At 48.1% G+C, this 23,191-nt stretch overlaps 1 protein-coding gene across 2 annotated transcripts in view; it reads left to right on the top strand.

Annotated features, from left to right (window-relative positions):
- The window catches only part of Gfod1 (glucose-fructose oxidoreductase domain containing 1), a 101,193-nt gene that overhangs the window by 65,087 nt on the left and 12,915 nt on the right, over nucleotides 1-23,191 (top strand). Inside the window, exon 1 of one of the 2 annotated variants that reach the window (XM_055595170.1) lies at nucleotides 22,056-22,079. The exons of the other annotated variant lie outside the window; for it this stretch is intronic. The gene's annotated coding sequence lies outside the window, so the exon portion shown is untranslated. Of the gene's footprint in view, nucleotides 1-22,055; nucleotides 22,080-23,191 lie in introns of those variants that run through there. 2 annotated transcript variants of the gene reach the window in all.

Raw genomic sequence — 23,191 nt, 5'->3', positions numbered from 1 at the left:
ATAGTGCTGTCCCTGGAGCCAGCAAAATCCAAGCACCAGATGTCTGTGTGAGAACATTCGGGGGTTCTTTCCACCCCTGCCCATCCCCACCTCCTGCCAAAAAGACCCAAAATATCACAGTTGGGAGAACAGAGTATGCTGTGAATAGCAGAGCAGGAGGTCTGTTCTTTGGAGATAGAGAATGCTGCCTCCTTGGGAGTTGGGGAGGGGAGGACGGGAGCTACAGGAAGCAGCTTTCCCAAGCCTCCCAGAGCCCTCCTGGCCCCAGGACCCTCCAGGCCTCTGATGACTGGGACTTAAAGTGAAGCTAGCCCTACCATCTACCTTCCTTTGTCTTCATCTCTGCCCTCTGCACCCTGGTTTCATGTGAAGAACTGGAATGACAGTTTTGCAGGAAGGACAAAAAGCCCTGGGCACCCTCCTCTCTCCATCCCCACCTTCTAGAATAGTAAGATTAACCTTGGTCATTACAGAGACGCCATGTGAACATGCGCTTTTCTCTTCCTGAATCACCCTGTCTCCTCCTTCAAGGTCACACAGCGCATGCCTGGGTCCTCATCTGTGCTGCACAGCTTCGGAGCCACTAGCCACCTGCGGCTGCTGAGCCACTTGAGCGGCCCGCCTTCACACGTGCAAAAAGTATAAAGTACGCACCAGATTTCCGAGGGTTAGTTTGACCTTCCCACATACATCTCAAATGCTTATGGTTACATGTTCATAAAAACTGGGGCTTTATTGGCTTAAATATTATCATCAAATTCCTTATTATCAAAAGGAATCCATTTGGCTACCCTTTGGGGCTCAGGAAATTAAACCTCTTATTTGGTCACAACAAGAAAGCAGAGCCAGGATTGAAGCCTACATATTTCAGATGGTACCGCTGCAGTCTCAAGGCTTTAAAAAGCTTTATCATGCGCTGTCTCACTGGAGCCTTACCAGTGCCCTTGGGAAAGGCAGGAGGCTCGGGCAAGCCACTCTGTCCTGCTGGCCGCCTGGCTGTGATTTCCCTTCATTCCCTTACATATTTGTGGAGCTGGTGGCTTTGTGACTGCCTTAGGTAGAAGGACGAGCTAGCTTGCTGTGGTGGTACACACCTGTAACCCCAGAGTTTGGGAGGCCGATTTAGGAGGATGGTGACTTTGAGGTCAACATGGGATTCATAGCCCTGTGTCCTAGTCCTCCACCCCCAAAAGAAAGTGTTACGCCTGGAAGAGATTTCTCCCCTGGGGACCCCTATGTCGGTTTAAACAGTATTCCACGAAGCCCTCTCCAGTGCATTAAATGATAGTCAGTATTTCCAATTCTGTAGGAATTTATTCCAAGTTTCACTTAGAATTAGATTTTGATTTCCATATTTAGCATCCTGCAACTGAAAAAAAAATTGTGAAAACGGGGCTGGAAACGAGGGCTCTGCAGTTAAAAGCACTGGCTCATCTTTCAGAGGTCTGGGGTTCAGTTTTGAACACCCCCATGGTAGCTCACAACTATTTATAACTCCAGTTCTAGAGTATGCACTGCCCTCTTCTGGCCTCTGTGGGTACTGCACACACATGGTGCAGAGATAGGTGCTCAAGCAAAACACTCCTAAAATAAAGATAGATCTTTAAAAGATAGGAAGAATTCAAACACTTCACTCTACGTGTTTTGTAGTTTTTCACTTTTCCCTCTGCTCCCCATCAGTTTTCAGTTACAACCATCACCATAATTAATTTTATAATATTTTATTATCCTTCCCAAATAAAACCCTATATTCATTATCACTTACTTTCTCACCTTCTCTTTACTGAAATCCTAAGAGAACCCTAATTTTTTTTTTCTGTTTCTACTGATTTGATGTCTCTGGAAAATTCAGATAAATGAATTCATACCACATGTGGGTTTGTGAGTGCGTGGGGCTTTGTACATGTCATAACATTTCCAAAATTTATTCACGCTGTAGCGTACATCAGACCTTCATTCCTTTTTATGGCTGACTGCATTCCATCGCGTAGATAAACTCTATTTTGTTTATACATTCCTTGGCTGACAGACACTGGGGTTGTTTCAAAAGCTGGCTACACTAAATAGTGTGGTTAGGAATACATGTGCAAGTCTGTGCCAGAGTACAACTGTACGTTCTTTTTGATATATACCCAGGCATGAAATTAATGGGTCGTAGAATCACATTATGGTTTAGAATGTTTTCTAAAGTGAGCACGCCATCATCCGTTCTTGCCAGGGTTCAGGAATCCTAATTATTAGTCATGCTAATACTAATTGGGGAAGGTTGTTTGTTTGTTTGTTTGTTGTTGTTTTGGTCATCTTAGTGTGAGTTGGTACATCAAGTGTTTTGATGTGTATTCCCCTAGTCACAGAAGGGCTGGACTCTTTTCATTAATGCATTGGTGATTTTTAGGCATTTCTTGAAGATGTCTACTTGGGTCCTTTGCTCAATCAATGTTCATTTGGTTCATCTTAAAAAAAAAAAAAGATTTATCTATTTACTATGTATACAGTGTTGTGGCTACTTGTATGTTTGCACGCCAGAAGAGGATAACAGATCTCGTTATAGATGGCTTATGAGCCACCATGTAGTTGCTGGGAATTGAATTCAGAATCTCTGGAGGAGCAGACAGTGCTCTTAACTTCTGAGCCATCTCCCCCGCCCCACATTTGGTTTATCTTATGATTATATTATATTATAAAAGAATTTGCATATTATGCACACTATTTCCTTTTCAGATATATGATTGGCAAATGTTTCTCCCATTACTTTATGTTTTCTTGATGTCCTTCAAAGTACATCGAAGATGCCCATTTCCCCCCTCTATTTCCCTTCTCTCTTCCCTCTCTTTCTAATTTTGTTCCCTTGTATTTGTGTCATGTCTAAAAAGGGTTTTCCTTCCCCGTGGTGTCAAAGTTTACTACTGTGTTTTCTTTGGAAAAGAGACACAGTTTGGAGCATCACCTTTAGTATAGAGGCTGTTGGTCCACCCTAAGTACACTGCACGTAGTGTGAGGAAGGGCCAGGGTCATCCTTTGCATGCGGCTATGCATTTCTGCTGGCATTGTACATTGAAAAGATTATTCTTTTCCCACTGAGTTTCCTTGGCACCCTTATTAAAAGTCAGTTGATGGGTGCTGTAGAGATGACTCAATTGGTAAAGGTTCCTGCCTTCAAGCCTGACTCCTGAGTTGTATCCCGAAACCCCACATTGTAGAAAGAGAGAACCAGCTTTTATGGGTTGCCTTCTGGCCTTTACACACACACACACACACACACACACACACACACACACACACTGCTTTGTGCCTATCCACATGCATATACACACAAAACAAATAAATGTAAATGAAAACAATTGAACATAGAAGCTGGGATCCGTTTAAAGGCTTACTTCTCTCCCTTGGCTCTACTCTTCATCTTTGTGCCTGTACCACGGTAGCTCCGTGCCTGCTTTTTCGTAGTAAGTTATAAAGTGACAAACCACGGGTTTTCTTAATGTTTTCTCTGTCAAGATTATTCTTGCTGTTCCATGTCTTTTGTTTTTTTTTAATCTTTTATTTATTTTTTATTAATTACACTTTATTCATTTTGTATCCCCCCATAAGCCCCTCCCTCCTCCCCTGCCGATCCCACCCTCCCTCCCCTTTCTGCATGCATGCCACTCCCCAAGTCCACTGATAGGGGAGGTCCTTTTGTATTTTTAAATGACCGTTAGAACCACTTTGATCAGTTTTGCATCAAGTCCATCGGTAGAAGGAGGTGCAGTGGATCCGTCCCAACCACCACTGTTAATTTCTCTTATCAATGTCTTTTAGTTTCCCATTTCAGTTTTGTTCCCTTCCTTCTCTTTCCTCACCCACTGCTCAGTTCGGTTCTCAGTTCTCTGATTAAGTTTGGCGTTTATAGTCACTTTTCCTCATTGACAACATGACATTCTGACGAAATGTGTACTCTCTTGGTCACTGTCTGCCGTGGGTTAGGGTTACAAACTATGTTGTTCTGTGGGCAAAGGGGCATCCACACGTTTCTCCTCCGGTGCCACCAAACCCTCCCTCACCAAACATGCAGAGGGGTTTGGAGTGAACTTTGCAGTCGATGGATTGGTGGGAGGTAGAGGGGGGAGGCTCCTGGGTGTGGGGGCATTCAGCTGAGGGCACGGACAGTTCACCAACTGATAAACTCGTGCTGTTTTCCCATCTCCTGTGACTGCCCCTGTGTGCTGGTGGAGCTGGCCCCGTGTGCACGTCTCAATGTGAGCTTCTCTCTGGTCCCTAAATCTCCATCCTCCTTCCGGTGGATCAGGAGGCCGGGGGTGAGGGGAGCTCTTCTTTTCTCTTCTGTTCTTAAAAAAAAAAAAAAAAATGGGCGTGGGCGTGGGTGTCCGAGTGTGTCTGTGTGAGGGTGTAAGGTAAGCATATGGGTGTAGTGCCTGCAAAGGCCAGAAGAGGGCGATGCATGCCCTAGTTAACAGTCAGTTATGGGTTGGCTGATCAGGGTGCTAGGAGCTGAACTTGTGTCCTCTGTAATAGCAGCGTGCTCTTAACTGCTGAGCCGTCTCTCCAGCCCCAGTGGCTCCTTTACCAACAGTCGATATTCCCATAATTCCATCGAAGGAAACTCAGCTCTTCAGGGAACAAGTAGCGATTTGGAAGACGAGAGTAAGAAAAGCCCTGTGTTGGCCTCCCTGAAAGAGCTGCTGTCAAAGGTGTCAGCCAGCCCCTTCCTGCTTTCTTCATATATACATTGATGTCTTTGACCCCCAGTGGGTACATTTTTGCATGTGATGGAAGGAAGGGGTCCAGCTTCATTCTTTGCGTGCTTACATCTACTTTTTGGAAAGTCCATTTTTGTCCCATTGGGTTATCCAGGCTCCCTTGTTGAAAACCAGTTAAAGGGCTAAAAAGAGGGCTCAGAAGCCGAATGCTTGCTGTGTAGGTATGGGGACCAGATTCTAGATTTTAACACCCAATAGCAAGTCATGCATGCTTAGAGCATGCCTGTAACCCCAGCTCTGAGAGGGGCAGACACAGGACCCAGGCTCAGTGACAGCCAGCCTAGAGAAGAAACATAAGCTTTAGGTTCAAGGAGAGACCCTGCCTCAAAGGAATAAGGAGGAACTTGATAGAAGATAACTTGACATTCTCCTCTAGCCCGGTGAGCATGTATGGACACACACGGGTTCACACAGCTGCTGGTGTGTTCATACCCAGCATGCACATAACACCACACTCAGTAACATAATGCATGGTCACATACACACACCACGTTCATACACTCATATATATACACACACATATCACACGGATGCACCACTCACATACATACATGTGCACTTTCATGGAAGTACCACATTCAGATACATATATGCACACACACATACATGCATTACGCACACATATATACATTACACACACACACACATTATACATACATACACACATTACACACACGTACACACATACCACACATCAGTCAAACACAAGTCTACAAGTGTATGGTCACAGGTATACCTCACTCACACACAGACTTATACAATCTCTCTCTCTCTCTCTCTCTCTCTCTCTCTCTCTCTCTCACACACACACACACACACACTTCCGCTTTATACACTTTACTTTGTTGAGGTGATTTGGAGACAATAAAATGCATCCATTTAAAATGTATTGCTCAGTAAAGTTTGGCAAACCCAGATACAGCTGTGTAGCCCTATATCAGTGAGGGTGTGGACTCTTTTCACCATGCTAGGCGTTCCTGCCATTCATTTCTGACCCCCCACCCCACCCCCAGCGCCAGCCTGGGCAGGTATGGTGCCTGTGCTTTCTATGGTGGTAGTATGTTTCAGTTTTGTGTGAACAGAGGCACTGGCTTCTTTTCACTTGGTGTAACACTTTGGAGGGTTGTTCTTACCTGTCTGGGTGGTGTGGTTATTTCTGAGGTCGGCTCTGTTCTGTGGGCCACGGTTGCTCGTCTGTTCACCTGTTGGCAGACTTTGAGTTGTCTCTGGCTCAGGGGGGAGTGCAGACACAAGTGCTATGAATACGTGTGGGTTGGTGTGTGCGTTCAGTCCATCAGCGAATTTCTGGGGGTGAAAATGTTGAGCTTTTGGGTAGCTACTTGGAATTCCTGGTAGAAAGCGTGTCTAATTTCCAAAGTGGTTTTACCGCCTACCCGCCTATTTTATCTTTAATTACTTGTGTACATATGTTTGCGTTTGTGTGCTGTTCATGTTTGTGGACATCTGAGGTCGCTGTCCAGTATCTTTGACCATCACCCTTCATCGATCCATGAATGTGTGCATTGACAGGGCTCATCTGTGCTAAACATACAATATGCATGTTTGGAACACGGGAACATTAAAATAATTTCATTGATGCAAATTTACATGCAGGGAAATGTAAAGTTATTAAGTATACAGTTTGAAGGATTTAAAAAAAATAAATGTACATTCAAATAACAACTCCAGTATCCCATTGTGCCGGGAGTTCAGACTTCACCAATTCTGGCTGCTCTAGCCATTCTGCTTGCTCTGGGACCTCCTGTCTGGATCCCCAGTGCTGAGATAACAGGTGCCTACGATGCTTTTCCAGCTTTTCATGTGGATTCTGGGGATCTGAACTCCCGTCCTCAGGTTTGGGTGGCAAGTGCTTTATCCTCTGAGCCATTTCCCTAGTGCCACTTTATTTTTTAACTTAAAAAAAAAAAAAGGGTCTCACACTATATCCTACCTGATGTGGTGCTCACTACATAGCCCAGGCTAGCCCTCTGTCTTCACAGCAATTTTCCTCCTTCGGGTTCCCGAATGCTGGGAGTACAGGTGTGTAACCGCCACACCTGGCTAGCACGTCTCTTCCAAATGTGCAGGATTCCTGGGACTAACTCTCCTGCTGTATGCTGGGAATAAAGGGGCATGAATCCAGATTTGTTCATGGTGGTTTAGTTAGAGAAACGGCCCTTGGGTCTCTGGATGGCGCTTTGGATCTGGCTGTTGCTGTTGGTGATGGCCAATGAACAACAGGAGAGAGATGCTGCTGCCTGTGTGAGTGTGTGTGCGCGTGCCTTTGTGCCTGTGTGCCTCTGGGGGGGGGGCGGGGAAGAGTCAACACGTCTGGGCTCTTTGCTCTACAGACCCTTGCTCTGCCTGAAGCACTGAGGTTCTAAATGACTTCCTTTATCCATCCAGGGAAGCTCATTAATCAAAACCCGACAGCTGACATGAGCTCCTTGGATGCTGAATTTGTGCATCGACAGGAAACGTGCTGTGCTAAACACAAAATATGCATGTTTGAGAACAAAGGAACATTAAACTAATTTCATTGGGGCAAATTTACATGCAGGAAAATATAAAGATACTAAGCATGCAATTTAAGGGATATATATATACACACAATCAAATAACAAAGTAACAACTCCAGTCAGGATTAGAACAAATCTGTAGTTGGACGTGGTGACTGGTATTTGTAATCCCAGCATTTGGGAGGCTGAGGCAGGAAGATTGCTCTGAGTTCCAAGCCAGCCTGGGTGACAGTGTGAGACCTTGTCTCAAAAACAAACAAACCCAAATGAAATATCAATATGTCAAAGGGATACACTTGAAAAGGAGTCCACATGTAGAGTTCCATGGACAGGCATTTTCCTGATTCCTACCTAGCCAAGCCAGGCTTGAAGGGGAAGTGAGTCTTGTGCCCGATCTGACTCGGGTGTTAGTTAATCCAGGGACACATGGTGAGGACTGCCTAATAGTTGCACGCCTTGAGGGGGGGTATTCAGGGCTCTGCCCTAGAGAGTGCAATAAAGCAGATAGGACATTTCCTAGTGCTTGTAAATTACATCTACAGTCGCTTGCAGAAGTCTGGTGTCACCACCAGACGAGCATACTGGGGAGATGTCTCTGTCAGTCAGTTGTTTCCTATTGTTGGTACAAGCATGAGGAACCGGGTTCAATGCCTCTCACCTACTAAAACAAAAACAAAAACAAAAACAAAACAAAACAAAAAACCACGGATGTGCTAGGATGATAGGATTGATGAGGACAAGGGCAGCCCTGGAGCTTGTTGGCCAGTCAGCCAAGGCCTAGTGAGAGACCCTGTTTCAGGAAAGAAAAGACAGAGGGAGGGATGGAGGGCGCAGCCTCTGAGGAATGTCACCTGAGGTTAGTAGCCTCTGGCCTGTGAGCAAGTCGCACACGCATGTGGACGTGAACACACACTGGTCTGTGTGCACGCATACACAGAGTAAAAAAAGACATCATCAGTAGCTGAATTTCAAAAACTGTTCACACCTTAACTTAAAAATATGTTATTGCTTAAAGAGAGATGGAGGGGGAAGAGGGAGGGAGAAGGTAGGGGCTGGAGAGATGGCCCAGGTTAAAGGCACTTGTCACCAAGTGTGATGATCTGAGTGATGGAAGGAGAGAAACAACTCCCTTCTTGTGTGCTCTGACCTCTGTACATGCTATAGCATGACACAGGTACATAGGTACACAGGTACACACACACACACACACATACACACACACACACACACACACACACACACACGCACGCTTCGGTTTCTATAAGGTCTGTGGCAAGCCTACATTGACCAAATCTGTTCTGTTCATGACTTTTCCCCAATAAAAACACGGCCAGGGGCATTTACATTTTTAAAATTCATATTGACTTATTCATATTGACAGGCCAGGCCTGCTCAGACCAACGCGACAGGGCTTGTCTCCTGCCAGCTCTCCAGCCTGTGCACTCCGTTCTGGGCACCTAGCAGCTTTTCACTTTCTCGTGCACTGTTGTTAAGGACCGAGGAAAGGGATGTGTCCTTCGGAGGACAGAGAGCATCTGAGGGTATGACTCAGATTCCACAGTGTCTCTTTATAAAACTTAACGCAGGGGCAGAGGAGACAGACAGCAGTCACTGAAGGGCTTGTGCAGGCATACAGAGCCGAGTTCAATCTGAGAACCCACATAAAGGGCCAGGTGTCATGTGTGGGCCTCCAATTCTAGTGTCAGGCAGGCAGAGAAAGCATCCCTCAAGGCCCAATGGCCAGCCAATCTAGTCTAACCAGTGAGCTCCAGGTTCCATTGAAAGACCCTGCCCAAAAAATAAGATGGTGGCTCTAAGAGGGGATACGTTGATTCAGAGCGCTTACTCTTACTGCTCAGTCACGAGGACCGGAGTTAGGAATCTGGGCATCCCATGAAGGCCTGTGCGCTCCAGTTCTGAGGGATCCGACGGTCCTCTTCCAACCTCCATGTCTGCATCTGTGCCCGCCCACGCAAATAAGCAAATCAGAAAAAGTGAAAATAACGGCACGTGAGATGGCTCAGTGGGGAAGAGTGTCTGAAGCTGATTCTGACAACCCGAGTTCGATCCCCAGCACCCACATGATGGAAGGTGACAAACCAACTCCCACAGGTTGCCCTCTGACCTCCACGCATGTGCTGTGGTGTGTACTCGCCGACTATAAATGAGTGCAATAAAAGGATGAGATGGAGAGTGATAGAGGAAGACACTGAACATCAGTCTCTAACCTCCGCACACACATCTGCACACACACATATACCCAAAAGAAGATGAAAGAAAATCTCAGTATTCAGGAGCCCAGGCAGGAGGATCTCTGTGAATCTGAGGTCAGTATGAACTCCACATTAGGGCCTGTCACACCTCCCTGGCTCCTGGCCAGCACACTATGGAAAATCAAACTAATGCAACACTAGGAGGGTATCCCAGACCTCTAATCCTAGCACTTAGGAGGCTGAGGCGGGGGATTCAACCTATGGTTCAGGCTGGGCTGCCTAGCAAGTTCCAGGGCCGCTGAGCATCTTGGGATCCTGTCTCCAAAATCCCAATAGTAATAAGGAATGCAGAGTTTGGATTTAGTTCCAAATGCACTTGGTTTCTTTCCATATAATTCACTGTATCTAAGAAACGAACAAAACCCAGCTCTCCTCCATCCCCAAACTCAAGTTGAAGAGCACTCTGGAGGGATGCCTCGTGGACACCTATCCTTGCTGCCCCCCTCCCCCACTGCAGGTCCCCATTACCGTGCCATGACCTGATCGTCGCTGTTGGCCCTTGGCCAGGTGTGTTACCTGTTACCGCCCTGCCCTCCTAGTTTGCCTTGGTGTCTATCCAAGAATCAGATGAGGCAGATGTTTGCCCACCAGTTGGTACCAGGGCCTCAGGCCTTCCCCACAGCTGTCTGTGTTTTATGATTTGATCTGCCTTCCAGGATATGGCCCAGGGTTGGAACTGAAAGAGGAAACAGAAAGTCCTCTGGGAAGTTCAAGGCAGTCTCACAGCACGCCATTGTTCTCAGACGGAGAGGCCATGGTCCGGAGCCAGTTGTCCCTTTTCCCTTTGAGGGAGATACTCAATGAATCTGCTACCTCCCCCCCCCCCCTTTAGCTGTTGGTCTAAACCCCCTAAGTGCCTGTCCAGGTGCCCTTGTTCCTTCCCTGGAGTGCTGCCCGACGCCGGGCCTCTCTGTGGCCCTGCAGGTGTGTGGGTCTTTAAGGGTTGATGCGCACACTGGTGGTCAGTGCTGCCCAGTTCCTTCTTTATTCCTGGGAGGTGAGTACCCCTCCCCTGATACAGCCCACCCCCATAACTACCTATGCCTCTCCCCTGGCTGCCACTTTTAGGGGTAGTGCCCTAAAACAATATTTATTTTTATTTATCTATTTATATTCTCTAACAATCCCAGAAGTAAGAAGTCTGAATTCAGCATGTTGACAGAACTGGGCTCTCTCGCTCTTTCCCTCTCCCTCTCCCTCTCCCTCTCCCTCTCCCTCTCCCTCTCCCTCTCTGCCTGAGGGCTTCCAGCAGCTGCCTGGTCTGTGTGGGCTCATTCCAGCCTCTTGGTCTACAGCCTGTGGTTACTCACCCTGATCCCTCACCTCCTTCCTGGGGAGAGCACCTGATTACCATGGGCCACCTGGGTTCTTTACTTTCTCATGACCCTTGGCTTACTCACATCACCCTCACACAAGGGAACACCCACAGGCTCTGGGGGATTAGGAAACTGACATTCTGAAGTCTGCGCTACCTCAAGACTACAGGGAGACTACAAAAAGGAGTTGTCCCCGCAGTGGGAAGGGCTATTAGAATCAATTGTCAGAGAGAGAAAACAGGAGACATGAGCATGTACTACACACACAGGGCAGTGTAGAATGTTAGTTATTTTCGGTCCAGCATCACTTGGAGAACTATGTATCCCTTTTCTGTAAGGAAGGGAGAGAGCGTGAAATATGAACAACTTTTAGGATAACAGTAAGTGGTTTCCTAGGAGAACCCAATGCACTTGGAGAATATTTGGTGACCCGAGACAGTGTGTTGGGCCTGCAGAAGAGAGAATGATTTACAAGTGATTCTCTATACAATCAGACACAAGGATAATAGTGTGGGACAGAAGTCTGTCCTGGTGTGTGGACTGAGTCTGCTCTGCCTGCCTGCCTACCGGTCTAGGCTTTGGTGGCCAGTAAGTTTTCAGTAAGAAGCCTCTGGCCACTTCTTCCACTCTTGGTGGAACCTGTCGCTAGGCAGACAACTGAACTTTGCAGAAGGCTGATTCCTGTTCCAGAAGCAGGGGGTGGAAGGAGCAAGGGAAGATGGGAAGGCCTGGGATTCTGGAGTAGCTTGTAAAGCCTCTCGGCGTGCCGGCCCTCCTGTCCGTGAGGTATCCTTTTCTCACCCTCAGTAGGACTGAGAACCTTGGGCACCAGCTCCTGGGACCCAGGTCTCCATCCCTGTGGGGATGGTGCTGTGTTATTACCCACCCCTACCCCATTGCCCAGGCCCAAGTTCCAATTCTGACCTGGCTGTTCTGTTGGTTCTGTGATGGGGCAGTGGCTTAAATATCTCCTCTCTGAACTTCAGTTCATCTACAAAATGGAGGCAGTAATCTAACTTCGGGGACATCCCAAATGACGCATTCGGCACATTGTCCAGTGGACAACGTTCAACAGAAACACATCTATGATTATTTCCTCCTATGCCTGGTTTGTACTTTGCATTTATGCCAAGAGGAAGTCTCTTTGGCGGGAAGGAAGGTGAAAGAGGTCATGAGGTCTCCAATCCTGTACTCTGGACTCCTCAGCTCAAGGGGAATGGGGCTGACATTTGTCATCAGTCTTAGGTTATCTTTGTTACGGTGCTATCCACACTCATCTAGGAGGAAGCTAGAAGCTGAAGAAGCCGCTTCCCTCCTCATCTGCCTTCCCAGAGACCAGCGTGTCTGCTCTAATACCCGAGTGCCAGTCTGATCCACAAGTCTTGTGTTATGTTACAAGAACGGAAAGTTGTGATACCCCTGTAGGAGATAAATGTCACTGGGATTGGGGGTGGGGGGTTGGTGCTTACCAGACCAGAACAACTATAAAAAAGATTAATTTGAGAAAATGCGTTAAAGAATCTAAACATACCGCTTGGAGAGACAGAGCTATAGTAGGTGGACAGAGAGAGATGGGGGGCAGGAAGTTGGAGGGTGACTGCTCTGGGAAGGAACTGGACCTCCTTTGTCACAGTTAAATAAAGTACTTGGGGAGCACGCCGTAATCTCAGTGCTCTGGGAGGCTGAGGCAGGCGGATCTCTGTGAGTTTGAGGCCAGCCATGTCTGCAACGTGAGTCCAGGACAGGCAAGGCTACACAGAGAAACCCTGTTTCAAAAAAAAAAAAAAAAAAATTGGTCTTGTCTCTTGGGGCCCATATCTGGATAAACACACATTTCACTATCCCTTCAAGTAGTTAATTTTGCAGCTCTGTTGTCTGTTAAGGTTGGCCGATTGGGGTAAGGGCCGTGGGTCTCTAGCAGCTAGGTTCTGAAGAGTTGTGTGAGGCATCAGGAGTGATTGAGGTCAGGCTCCAAGTAGCCAGGGTCTGATGGCTAAAGGGTGGGCACTTCTGCCTTTAATTCTGTCCCCTTTTGTCTCTAGGGCGAGGCTGTAATACTTTATCAGGAGTTCCCAGGCTCTTCATTGCAGACCCAATGCTTCCTGGTTGAGGACAGCACTGAAGGCCGGGCCTGTCATCCTGATGGATGCGTCCTTTTCCTGTTGAATCCATGCTGACAATTCCCTCTGAAAACACAGGCCCATATCTTGGTCCACTTTGTGTTGCTCTAACACAATACCTGGGACTGGACAGTGTATACTGTTTGGCTCATGGGATGGAGCCTCAGTCACTGGGACATGTGCTCTTGATGGGGAGAGTGGGCTAGACCCCAGCCCCTTCTCCTTCCTGATTCTTATGAGGTTAGCAGCCTTACACCTCCTTATGTCCCTGCAATCAGGTGTCCTACAGGCTCAAGGGAGCAATTGATTGTGAGCTGAAACCTCAAGACGGAGCCAAAGCAAACATTCCTAAGTCACTCACCTCAGTTCTTTGTTATGGACACAGAAAGCTGCCAGCATGGCTGTGTCCTCATAGGTTATTTGCTTTTATTCTTCTCTGGAAGAGGAGATTTTTCAGCCAGTGTTCTTCAGGATCTTGTTGATGTTGGTGGGAGAGGCTTGAGGGCAGAGTTTCCCCGGAACCCGCGGTGGCCTTGAGCTCCCCTGGTAGCTGAGGATGACCTTCGACTCCTGGTCTGTCTCCCAAGTTTTGAGATTACAGTGTATTGCACCATACCCAGCTCTGCTCTTTAGGATTTAAGTCCTAGAGTGGGGGTGCGGTGGGCGGGGTGTTGGGTTGCCTTTGTTTCAGGGACTTTGTTTTGCCTGCTCTGTACCCCACGCACAACACTGTTTGATGCTTGTGGGTTTTAGCCCGAATTCAGTGAGCCAGTTGGACACTCTGGCCAGTGCTCACAAAACCACTATAGAAGTGGGACAATTCTTCCTTCTCTAAGCTCAAGTGCAGGCTATGAGTGCTAACTTCCTGACTCCAGCCACAGGGGAAATACAGACCATTGCATCACGAAGGTAGGATGGTCTTTAGGAGTATTTCCCGTGGCATCACCACTCTCCAGCTGGGAAGGATGGTGCCGGGGATAGCAGTTTCCGGTGGCAGCGAGTGCCTGTGCTACCTTGAGATAGCACACACCTGACGCCAGACCATCAGCCTTGCATCCAACACTCATCTTCTCTGCTCTCCCCTGGCACTGGGTTGCAGTTGCTAAGCAACCAAGTTATCTGTAGCAGTGTCCCGTTGGTCAGCAGGTGTAGAAGGCAGACCAACACCACAATTCCTATTGGAGCTTTCCAGCCATGAGGTACCCTAGGGGATGGAACTTGAACTCTGCCACCTTTAAGCAAATCTGGCTGACCTCCTCATCCTAGGAATTCCTTCTTCCTGGAGCCCCGGGTGAAAGAACCGACTTATGAAATGATAGAGTCAAACTTTGACGACATGGGCCAAGAAGTTTCCTAAGTCTAGAGGAGTTTAAGACGACTTACAACAAAATTCTCCATCTTCCTTTGTATTTAAACCCACCCAAGAGATGGCTGACTGTTGTACTTTGCACCAGAGAGCTCAGGAAACTATTTATTTCAGAGGTCAAGAAGGCAGTAACCCCAATCAGACTACCACCTCAAGGGTTTTCTGGGTTAGACAGTTATTGTTTTTCTTCCTTCTCACACCTCACTGGAGCTCTGCTCTTCTCTAAGGTCCTCTCAGAGCCAAGTTGTGTCTTTCATTATAAATTACCAGTAGGTCCTGGGCTTGGTGGTGCCTGCAGTCCCAGGATCCTAGGAGGCAGAGGCAGGTGGAGCTCTGTAAAACCTTTATTCACCTGGTTCAATTGTCTCTGAAGCTTACTGCCTCTGTCTGCTAAGCTAGGCCTCGTCGTAGCCTCAGTAGAATCTAACCGAGGCCTCTGAGAATTGCTGCTTAATAAGCTCACTTTTCCTAGTTCCTTCTGAACTTTGCTGGCTGGTTCAACTCAGCTGTTTTGGCTCAAACTCCTATCCCAGCTGATCTGTTCAACCTGGTGTCTCCTGAGTTGCTCTGCTTGGCCTCAAAGTAACTCTAGCAGTCTGTTCTAATCTCCTGGCTCCTTCTCATTCTCTGGCTCATTTGGTCTTCACCTGAGTTCTCTCTCTCTCTCTCTCTCTCTCTCTCTCTCTCTCTCTGCAACCAGTCTCTCTGTTACTGTCCCAGTAAAACTGCCTCCTCTCTCTCTGCACTGCTCCTTAAGTAGCTTCCCTTTTCTGTCTCTCCTCATGAGAGTTGGATGTACCCTATTCTGTCAAGCCTTTCTCTGATTCATCACTGTTTCTGCCACTCAATTAGACATCACTTTAGACAAACTGACTTTATCTTCGTTGTTTGGGATTAAAGGTGTGCACCACCATGCCTGGATCTAAGCTTTTCACCTGAAACTTGCTCTATACCAGGCTGGCCTTGAGCTCACATCCGTTTGTCTCTGTCTCCTGGATTAAAGGCATATATCTGTATTTTAGCTGTATCACACAGACCTAGAAGGTCTTTGGATGTGCTCTCTTGTCAGAACAGCCATGTTCTGAATTAAAATTCCTCTATAGAGCTCTGTGAGTTCGAGGCCAACTTGGTCTACGAAGTGAGTTTAGGACAGCCAAGGCTACACAAAGAAATTCTATTAAAAAAAAAAAAAAAACCTCAATAAATAAATAAATAAACAAGTATGTATTAAAGAGCTTCTGCAAAACTCAAACATTATGGTCATGGTAAGCTGAAGTACTCAGCAGAATAATATGATCTCCCTTCTAAAGAATGTATTGCTATGGTGGGGTGTTGGTGGTGATGGTGTAGACACAGAATATTTTAGACTCTATTATTATTGTTATTAGAGTCTAGAATATTCCTAGACTCTCTTATTTGTGCTTTATAATATGCCAATACTTTTCTTGTTTAAAAGGTGCTTCTAGACCAAAAGATTCACCAACTTCATTTAAGAAGTAATTAAGCCCAAATAACAAAGTATTTGTTTCCTAACAACTTGGCAGGCACACGCTGAAAAGATAACATACACCTTGAAAGAGTAGAAATGCCTTAAACTTTATTCTGAAGTCCTCGGGATGACTTTCAACAGGATGCGCGTCTGTTCGACACTGCTTACGTTCTCTGGCCTGGAACCACGTGGGGCATCACCACCCTTATTTTTCCCCCATCTTTTTGCATGTGTTCGTGCGCGTGCGCGCGCGCGCGCGCGCGCGTGTGTGTGTGTGTGTGTGTGTGTGTGTGTGTGTGTGTGTGTGTGTTTCTAATCACAGCAACTGCTAAGAACTCAGCCTCACAGAGAAGGGCAAATAATGAAAGATCTCCAAGTATAGCCAGCTTTGGAACAGTGTCCTTCCTGCCAGTCCATGAGGAGGCCAGTACGTGTTGAATATCACATTTCCCTCCAAATGTTAAAATACAGTCCTGCGACACTGTAAGTGGGGATAAGGTCCTATAATTGTGTTATTCGGTGGCTTGGTCATTACTCAAAGATCAGAGAACCTTCGAACTGACACCAACCTGGGAAGTCTAGGTCAGTCCCCCAATTACATAATCAAGAGATGTTGTGTCTTAGTGACAGGAAGGAGGGTTGAGAACACCGTCCCCACCTCTCCAACTGGGGAACAGAGTGAAGCAAGCCAGTGCTTCTTCATCCTTACCGTCTGTATCTGGCACATCCCTGGGGAAATCTGTTGGTCTAAAACAGTAGCATTGTTCCCATAGGCTTTACCCAGGCTCTTGGCAAGAGAGACTCATTGCCCAAGCCCTTGATGAGAGACTCATTTTCCAGCATCCCCAGCCAGCCTTCTCCCAGGGCTGAGAGTCCCTGCAGAGTCTCTGAATCAGTGAGTCCTCTCCATGGAGGCAGATGACCATTAAAGCCCTGTTGGGACTCTGTTTCCAGGATTGGAACCTTTCTTTTTCTCTATCCTGGCCTCTTTTTAAGGACCTCACAATATCCTAGAAATGAAAAAGTATTAAAATATCACTCCAGGCTATGTATGGTGGGACACAGCTTTATCCCTCAGCATTCCAGAGGCAGAGGCAGAGGTAGGGAGATCTCTGTGAGTCCCAGGCCAGCTTAGTCTACTTAGTGAGTTCCCAGATAGCCAGGGCTGTGTCAAAAGATCTTGTGTCAATTACATAAATAAAAAAGCAAACAAACCAAAATGAATAAAGGAACAAAAGATGCCGTCAAGATGGCTGCCACCAAGCCTGAGGACTTGAACTCCATATCCAGAACCTATGTGGTGGGAGGATATTATTGCAAAAGAAAACAACCAGGCCTCTCTCTAGCCAGTGCCAGGGGCAATGCAGCTAGTCTCTGTTCCCCAATGAATAGTCTTAGCTTTGAGTGATTGGGCTTGCCCAAACCTTCACCTCAGGTGGAAAATTAAGTGTTGTCCCTTTAAGGGAAAGGCTACAGGAGAGAAGACATAAAGATGGCTTCAGGGCTGCTGAGGGAGGATCAGGAGACAAGTGCTTTGCAAACAGCCTCTCTTCATTTGTTCCTCAGCTCCAGTTTCTAAGGCGCCGAGCTCTAGTGACAGGATATAATTAGTGCCCATGAAGGATGGTAGCACACACCTATCAAAACATCAGCCGCAGGCTGGAGTTGTGGCTCAGTCTGTAGAGTGGCCTGTCAAAACTAACATGCAAGGAGCCCCAAGTTTGACACCCTCCCCCAATCCCTGCACAATATAAAGCAGTTTGTGTGTGCCTATAAACCCAACACTTGGGAGGCAGAGGCAGGAGAATCGGAAGGTCATCCTCAGTTAATGATTCCCTTACACAGTGAGTCCAAGGCCAGCCTGAGTTATATGAGACCCTGTCTCAAACCAAATTAAATCGTGAGCAGCAACCAAAGGCCGAGTTTGGTAATTTAGCCAGAGCAGTTTTAACCGACAGCCTCTGTCATAGCTGGCCAAGCCATCTTTATTTACTAGATGCAGCTAATGGGCAACCTTTGCCCTACATTTGTCCAGTCTAGCCTCCCCGTGGCCACTGCAGACAGGCAGTAATGCTTTCAAAGGCTCTGCCTGGGCTATGCATGGTGTAAAGTGAACCTGGCATTGGTACCGCGTGTGATTCTTGCATGCGGCTCCCTTCACCCTCTTAGCTGTCTTAGGGAGCTTGCAGGCCACCTGTTACTGCTTTTGCACTGAGGCAGGCCTGGGACCTCTTTGGATTTACAGACCCATGCCTCCCAACCGCTGCGTTGTCACACACTTAGCACCCAGCCCATGGCTTGTTTTGAATTCCTGAAGTTGGAGCTGACGCGTGCAGTTTTTATTTGCATCTGTTATTGACCTCAGTAGGCCGAGCGAGACGCGCAGTTTCAGGCCTCAGGCCCGTTACTCTCACTCTGTACTCGGAGCGGCCCTGAGAAGTGGGTGCAATGACTTTAGCTTTGTACTTCCGGGAACCAAGATTCCTCCGTACTCTTCACCCAGTTGGGCTGCTGCTTGTTAGGCTCTGAATAGGTGTGCAGTCCTCCCTCTGTCCAGTTCTCTCTCAGAAGGGGTCTAGAGGGCTGGAAAGTTGGTGTCTGAGGAGCATCTCAGTTGCCTACTCACAGGCCAGACACCTGATTTTAGCTGATTGGGACTTTGGGGGGAGTTTTGTTAATTCTTTTACAGTTGTCTAAAGAGGCAGCGGAGTAGATGGCTATAATAACAGTCTCCAACACACCCAGCTCCCTAACCAGTATGGACAGAGTGGCGTGGAGTGGCGTGGAGGTGGCATGGAGCGTCCAAAGCTCTCCTATCATCCCTGCCCACACAGCCTACAAATGAGATGTGTTATGCCAGCATGGCTCCCCCCCCCCCATGTGTCAGGCTCAGGTGAGATCCTTGATGGGGCAAACCCATGTTTGTGCCCCATGTTTTCACTGCAAAGGCTGCTGGGAAAGCAGATCACTGGCTTTTTGGCTTCACAGAGTGCATTGAACAACAAGAGGGGTACAGTAACAAAACTGACAACATGACCGTTCCATTATCAGGGGGAAGATTTTTTTTTACTGTGACCAGGAGAAAGAAAATATCCAGGGGCACCTGGAAGAGGCCAGAACAGAGAGAAGAGAAATCAGACTGGGCATGGCGAGGGGCCAAGGAGGCCAGAGAGAAGAGTGGAGATGGAAAGATAGCAAAGAGATAGAGGACGGAAGATGGGGCAGGGAGAGAGAGACAGAGAGAGGGAGGGAGATGAAGATAGTGTGGGGTAGACAAATTGTGGATTATAAGGAGGAAGAGCAGCTGGGGAAGGCTGGAGGTCTGGGTGCTATGGTGGCCTCTGAGGTGTAGAACAGGAACTTGAGATTCTGAGGGAGCATGGAGGCCAGCGGGAGCTTTAATACGCTGATAACTGCCAGCATGTATGTCCGTTGGAGGTTAGGGAAATGATTCCTCTTAGGGACCTGAAAACCTGTTTGACAAGTGTGTGAGGAATCTTCCTATAGTCCAGGGTGAGCTCGTTTCTGGATATTTGGACCGCCCGTGAGCCCTAACATATAAGAAACTGTGCCTCCTACCAAGACTCTTAGGTGGGGTGCACCCCAACACAACAAAACAAAGGGGCTGGGCAGACTCCCCAAATGATGCTTCCTAGGTCTCCCAAAGTGCACACACCCCCTTTGGGGTACCTATCAATTTCCAGTTAGGATGACCACTCGCTAGGCCTGGTCACTGATTGAACAGCAACATGGTGACAATGTAGGTGAAGATGCTCTAGGAAATGGCTTGCTGACAATTATCTCCAGCGGTTATGAGTGGCGGCACAGGATCTGGTTTGCCTGGGGCTCTGTGTGTGTGTGTGTGTGTGTGTGTGTGTGTGTGTGTGTGTGTGTGTATGTGTGTGGCGGGGGGGGCACAACTGTGCCTGTTTCCTAGCTACACTGGTCTTTTGGGTTGGAAGCGCTAAGGCTGGCAGTGTCCTCACAGTGTATGTCTCCCCTCACAGGGGAATGAAGATGGATCTTTTTTGTTTCCTCGGGTAGGATTTGGCCACCCTGAAGTGCTTTGGTTCCTGCAAGGGCCTCAGTACTATGGGTCTTGGTACCCTGGGTGTCATGAGCATGGCCACACAACATTTTTCCCATGATACCTTGTCTTGAGGTAAACAAAGCCTCAGGCAAGTCCAAAATCACACAGCGGCTTTGGCAAGGATGGCAGGTGCTGGCTTGTGGAGGTTAGAACCTTTGGGGTATTTGTGCTTGTTGGTGGAACCTGTTACCACAGGCCAGTTTCCACAGCCACCTCCTCCCCGATAGCTATCTTTCGATTGATTTGGCCAGTTTGTTGCCTCAGATGTGGAGTAATCAGACAGCTGACCTCAGGAAGAGAGAGCAACAGCCTTCTTGCCTCGTGGGCAACCTCTGCCCTTTCCTAATTTCCCTCTGTGCTCTTCCAACACCAGGCTCTGCTGCCCTCATGGCCCCTCAGCCACGCCTCAATATAAACTCCCAGCGCTGGGGGCTTCTTCCTGAATGCTTCTGGAAGCCCGGAGGCTTGGGCATTCTGCAAAAATCCTTGCCCCCACAGCCACTGTCTGGCCGGGAAATGGGGAGCACTGGGGCTGGTGAAATGGCACAATCAAATGGCAGATCAAGGTGCCTGCCACCGACCCTGACAACCTGAGTTGACTCATAGGTGGAGCAGAGAACCAACTTCCCCCGGTTACCCTCTGACCTCCACAAGTGTGCCATGGCATGTGCACGCCCCCAAATAAACGATGAATGTAAATGATTTTAAAAAGTTTTAATGGAAAACCTGAGGCCTAGCGATCACAGCCCTGCCATGCAGCACAAACCTGGTATGTATATTACTGATCTTAGTCGGTCATAATTGCTAGGCCTCTACTTCCCCATTCTGTCACAAACGGGCCACATGGCACTGGTGTGGAACTTTGTGGGCACAGGGCAGTTTGAGTCCTCTGTTCCTTCCTGCTGTTCTTTCCTGCTTCACCCAACACCTGCTCATGCTGTATGGAGCAAGCCTGAGTGGGGACACAATCACCTTGGTAACAAGGAGACTAAGAATAGGTTAATAATAGGTTCTTTTAAAACCCCTGGAGTGCTTTACCGAGTCTGTCTGGAGTAGCAACCGTTGGAAGAGCTAGCTTCAGGAAAGACATGCAGACAGACACAGGGAGGGGCGCCGTTTTGGCAGATACTGACCTCCTTGCCTCCTCTGATTGCCTCCTGGGAGCAGCTTTCTAGAGCTCCTGGCAGGTGATACAAATGAGCAGACTACCGAGAGTCACTGGCAGGCAATGCCCTAAGATGACCTTTGCCCCCTGGGAGCACTCCCTTGAACTACTAGCTCAGTGGCAGAAAGGAGACCCGTCGTCGGTGGTATCTGATCTGACTGCAGCCCATCCTAGGAAGAATGTTCTCTGTAGCTAGTGTTACAGGAGGAAGTCAGATGGCCAGCGGAGGAGGATTTAGTCTCTAGAATCTGCATCTGGCAGGTTGACGTGGGCATGTGGCAGGGATGTTGGATCCAAAGGAAGCGGCGCTGTTGGTAAGAAAACGGGGAGAGTTTCACCGCTGCAAGGAACTGAATTTGGCCGACAGCTAAATGTGCTTGGAGGCAGACTCTTCCCCAGAATGGCTGTGTGGACCCCTATCGGGGACCCCGCTAGCCCACTTGACCTTCTGACCTAGAGAAATGAGTGCTAGCAAAGAAGCCATGCTGAACAGCACAGCAAGAGAAGCAGCCAGTGCAGCCAACTGGCTGATTACTCCACACGGACAGGGCTGTGCAGAGCTGGTGATGCAAGTGCCACCTGCCATATTATGCTGGAGGCTCTGGGGAAGACGACCAGTGATTCTGGATCTTCCCGCTTTTCAAGAGAGGCTAGGAGCTTGAGCTGTATGGCATGCCTTGCGTTTAAAACAAAACCAAAAACACCTTTGGGGTAAATATGCTCAGATCCCTCCTCTAAAGTATAACCCTTGTTTGCGCATTGCCTCCCCTTTCTCCCTCCTCCTCGTTCATTTTGTGAGACAGGGACTTAACTCTGTAGCCTAGGCTGGCCCGAGATTTGATTCTGCTTCCTGAGTTCTAGGGTTACAGGTATGAGCCTTCACTCCCAGCTTATTTTCTTCTCTTCTTCCCTCTCTTTGTTTTTAGCCCTGGGAATGGAGCAAAGGCCTTGTCCATGCTAAGCAACTGCTCTGCCACTGAGGTACACTCTGCCTCCCTGTCTTGAGGTCGATGGTCTTTAATCACAGAGGGGATAGCATTTCTTTTGAAAACACTGGCATCAAGCAGCAGTAGTAAAGCTGGGTTGAAGGCCGTGTGAGGGCCCTGGGAGACCCCAGGAGTTGTGATGAGAACTCACGCCCCATTTACAAAGGATCAAAAAGATTGTTTCTGTGCTCCTCTACAGCTGGGCTGATGGCTGTGCTAAGCCACCATCCTGTAAGGGGCTAGAGAATGGAATTGCTGCCCATACAGTAATCTCATGGACCACTACCATTTGCATTTTCTTTTTCAGTGACTCTGATGGGCTAACGGTTCAGCATTCTGCCCTTTACCCCACCCTCCACCACCGCCCAAAGCGACTGCAGCTTTGGGGAAATTATGGCTGCTCTAGTTCTTTCTCTCTCTACTCCCAGCATCCAGTTGGTGTTCCCAGTCTGGGACTCTGTCCTGTGTGAGTGGGGAATGGTAGTTAAGACTTGAGTGGTTGCTCCCCAGAATCGTGACCACTGAGGCCATCATCTGGCTCTTGATTTAGCAAGACTGAACTGCTCAGTGTTCACAGTCCTGGTTGTCTCCCTGCTCCGCATATGCATGGCGGCATACAAAAAGGCTGCCCGGTATCCACCTGCCTAGAGAGCTGGCCATTAGTTTATCGCACGGGCTCCTGCAGACACGCCTGGTGTCTCCACACATTTTTTACCTCCCTATGCCAAAAAGAGCAGCTTTTCTTCTCCCTTCTGTGAAAAGTTACTTCTCCTTACTGTGGCCAAGTCCCTGGCAGAACCAACTTCTGGGAGGAGAGGTTTATCTTGGCTCGAAGTTTCAGGGGATTTGGTCATGAAGGAAGGGAAGGCGTAGCAGCAGGTGGGACAAGAAACAGGAAGCAGAGGTGGGACGGGAAGTGAAGGTGCAGTAGAAACCCCAAGGCCTCCCATGACCCGCTTGCTCCAGCTGGACCCCACTTCCCAAAAGTTCCATAATCTTCTGGCAAATACCATGAGCCTGTGGGGGAGGGGTGGACACTTCACATCCGAAACAAAACATCTGGGAAGGTCCAGGCTGGAAGGAGGTGGCCTGGCAACCCCCCAACAA

Source organism: Psammomys obesus, unplaced genomic scaffold, assembly GCF_907164565.1.
Source record: "Psammomys obesus unplaced genomic scaffold, mPsaObe1.curated_primary_1811, whole genome shotgun sequence".
NCBI lineage: Eukaryota > Metazoa > Chordata > Mammalia > Rodentia > Muridae > Psammomys > Psammomys obesus.
Note: the sequence above shows the minus strand (reverse complement) of the source record. Positions and strands in the feature narration are given on the sequence as shown.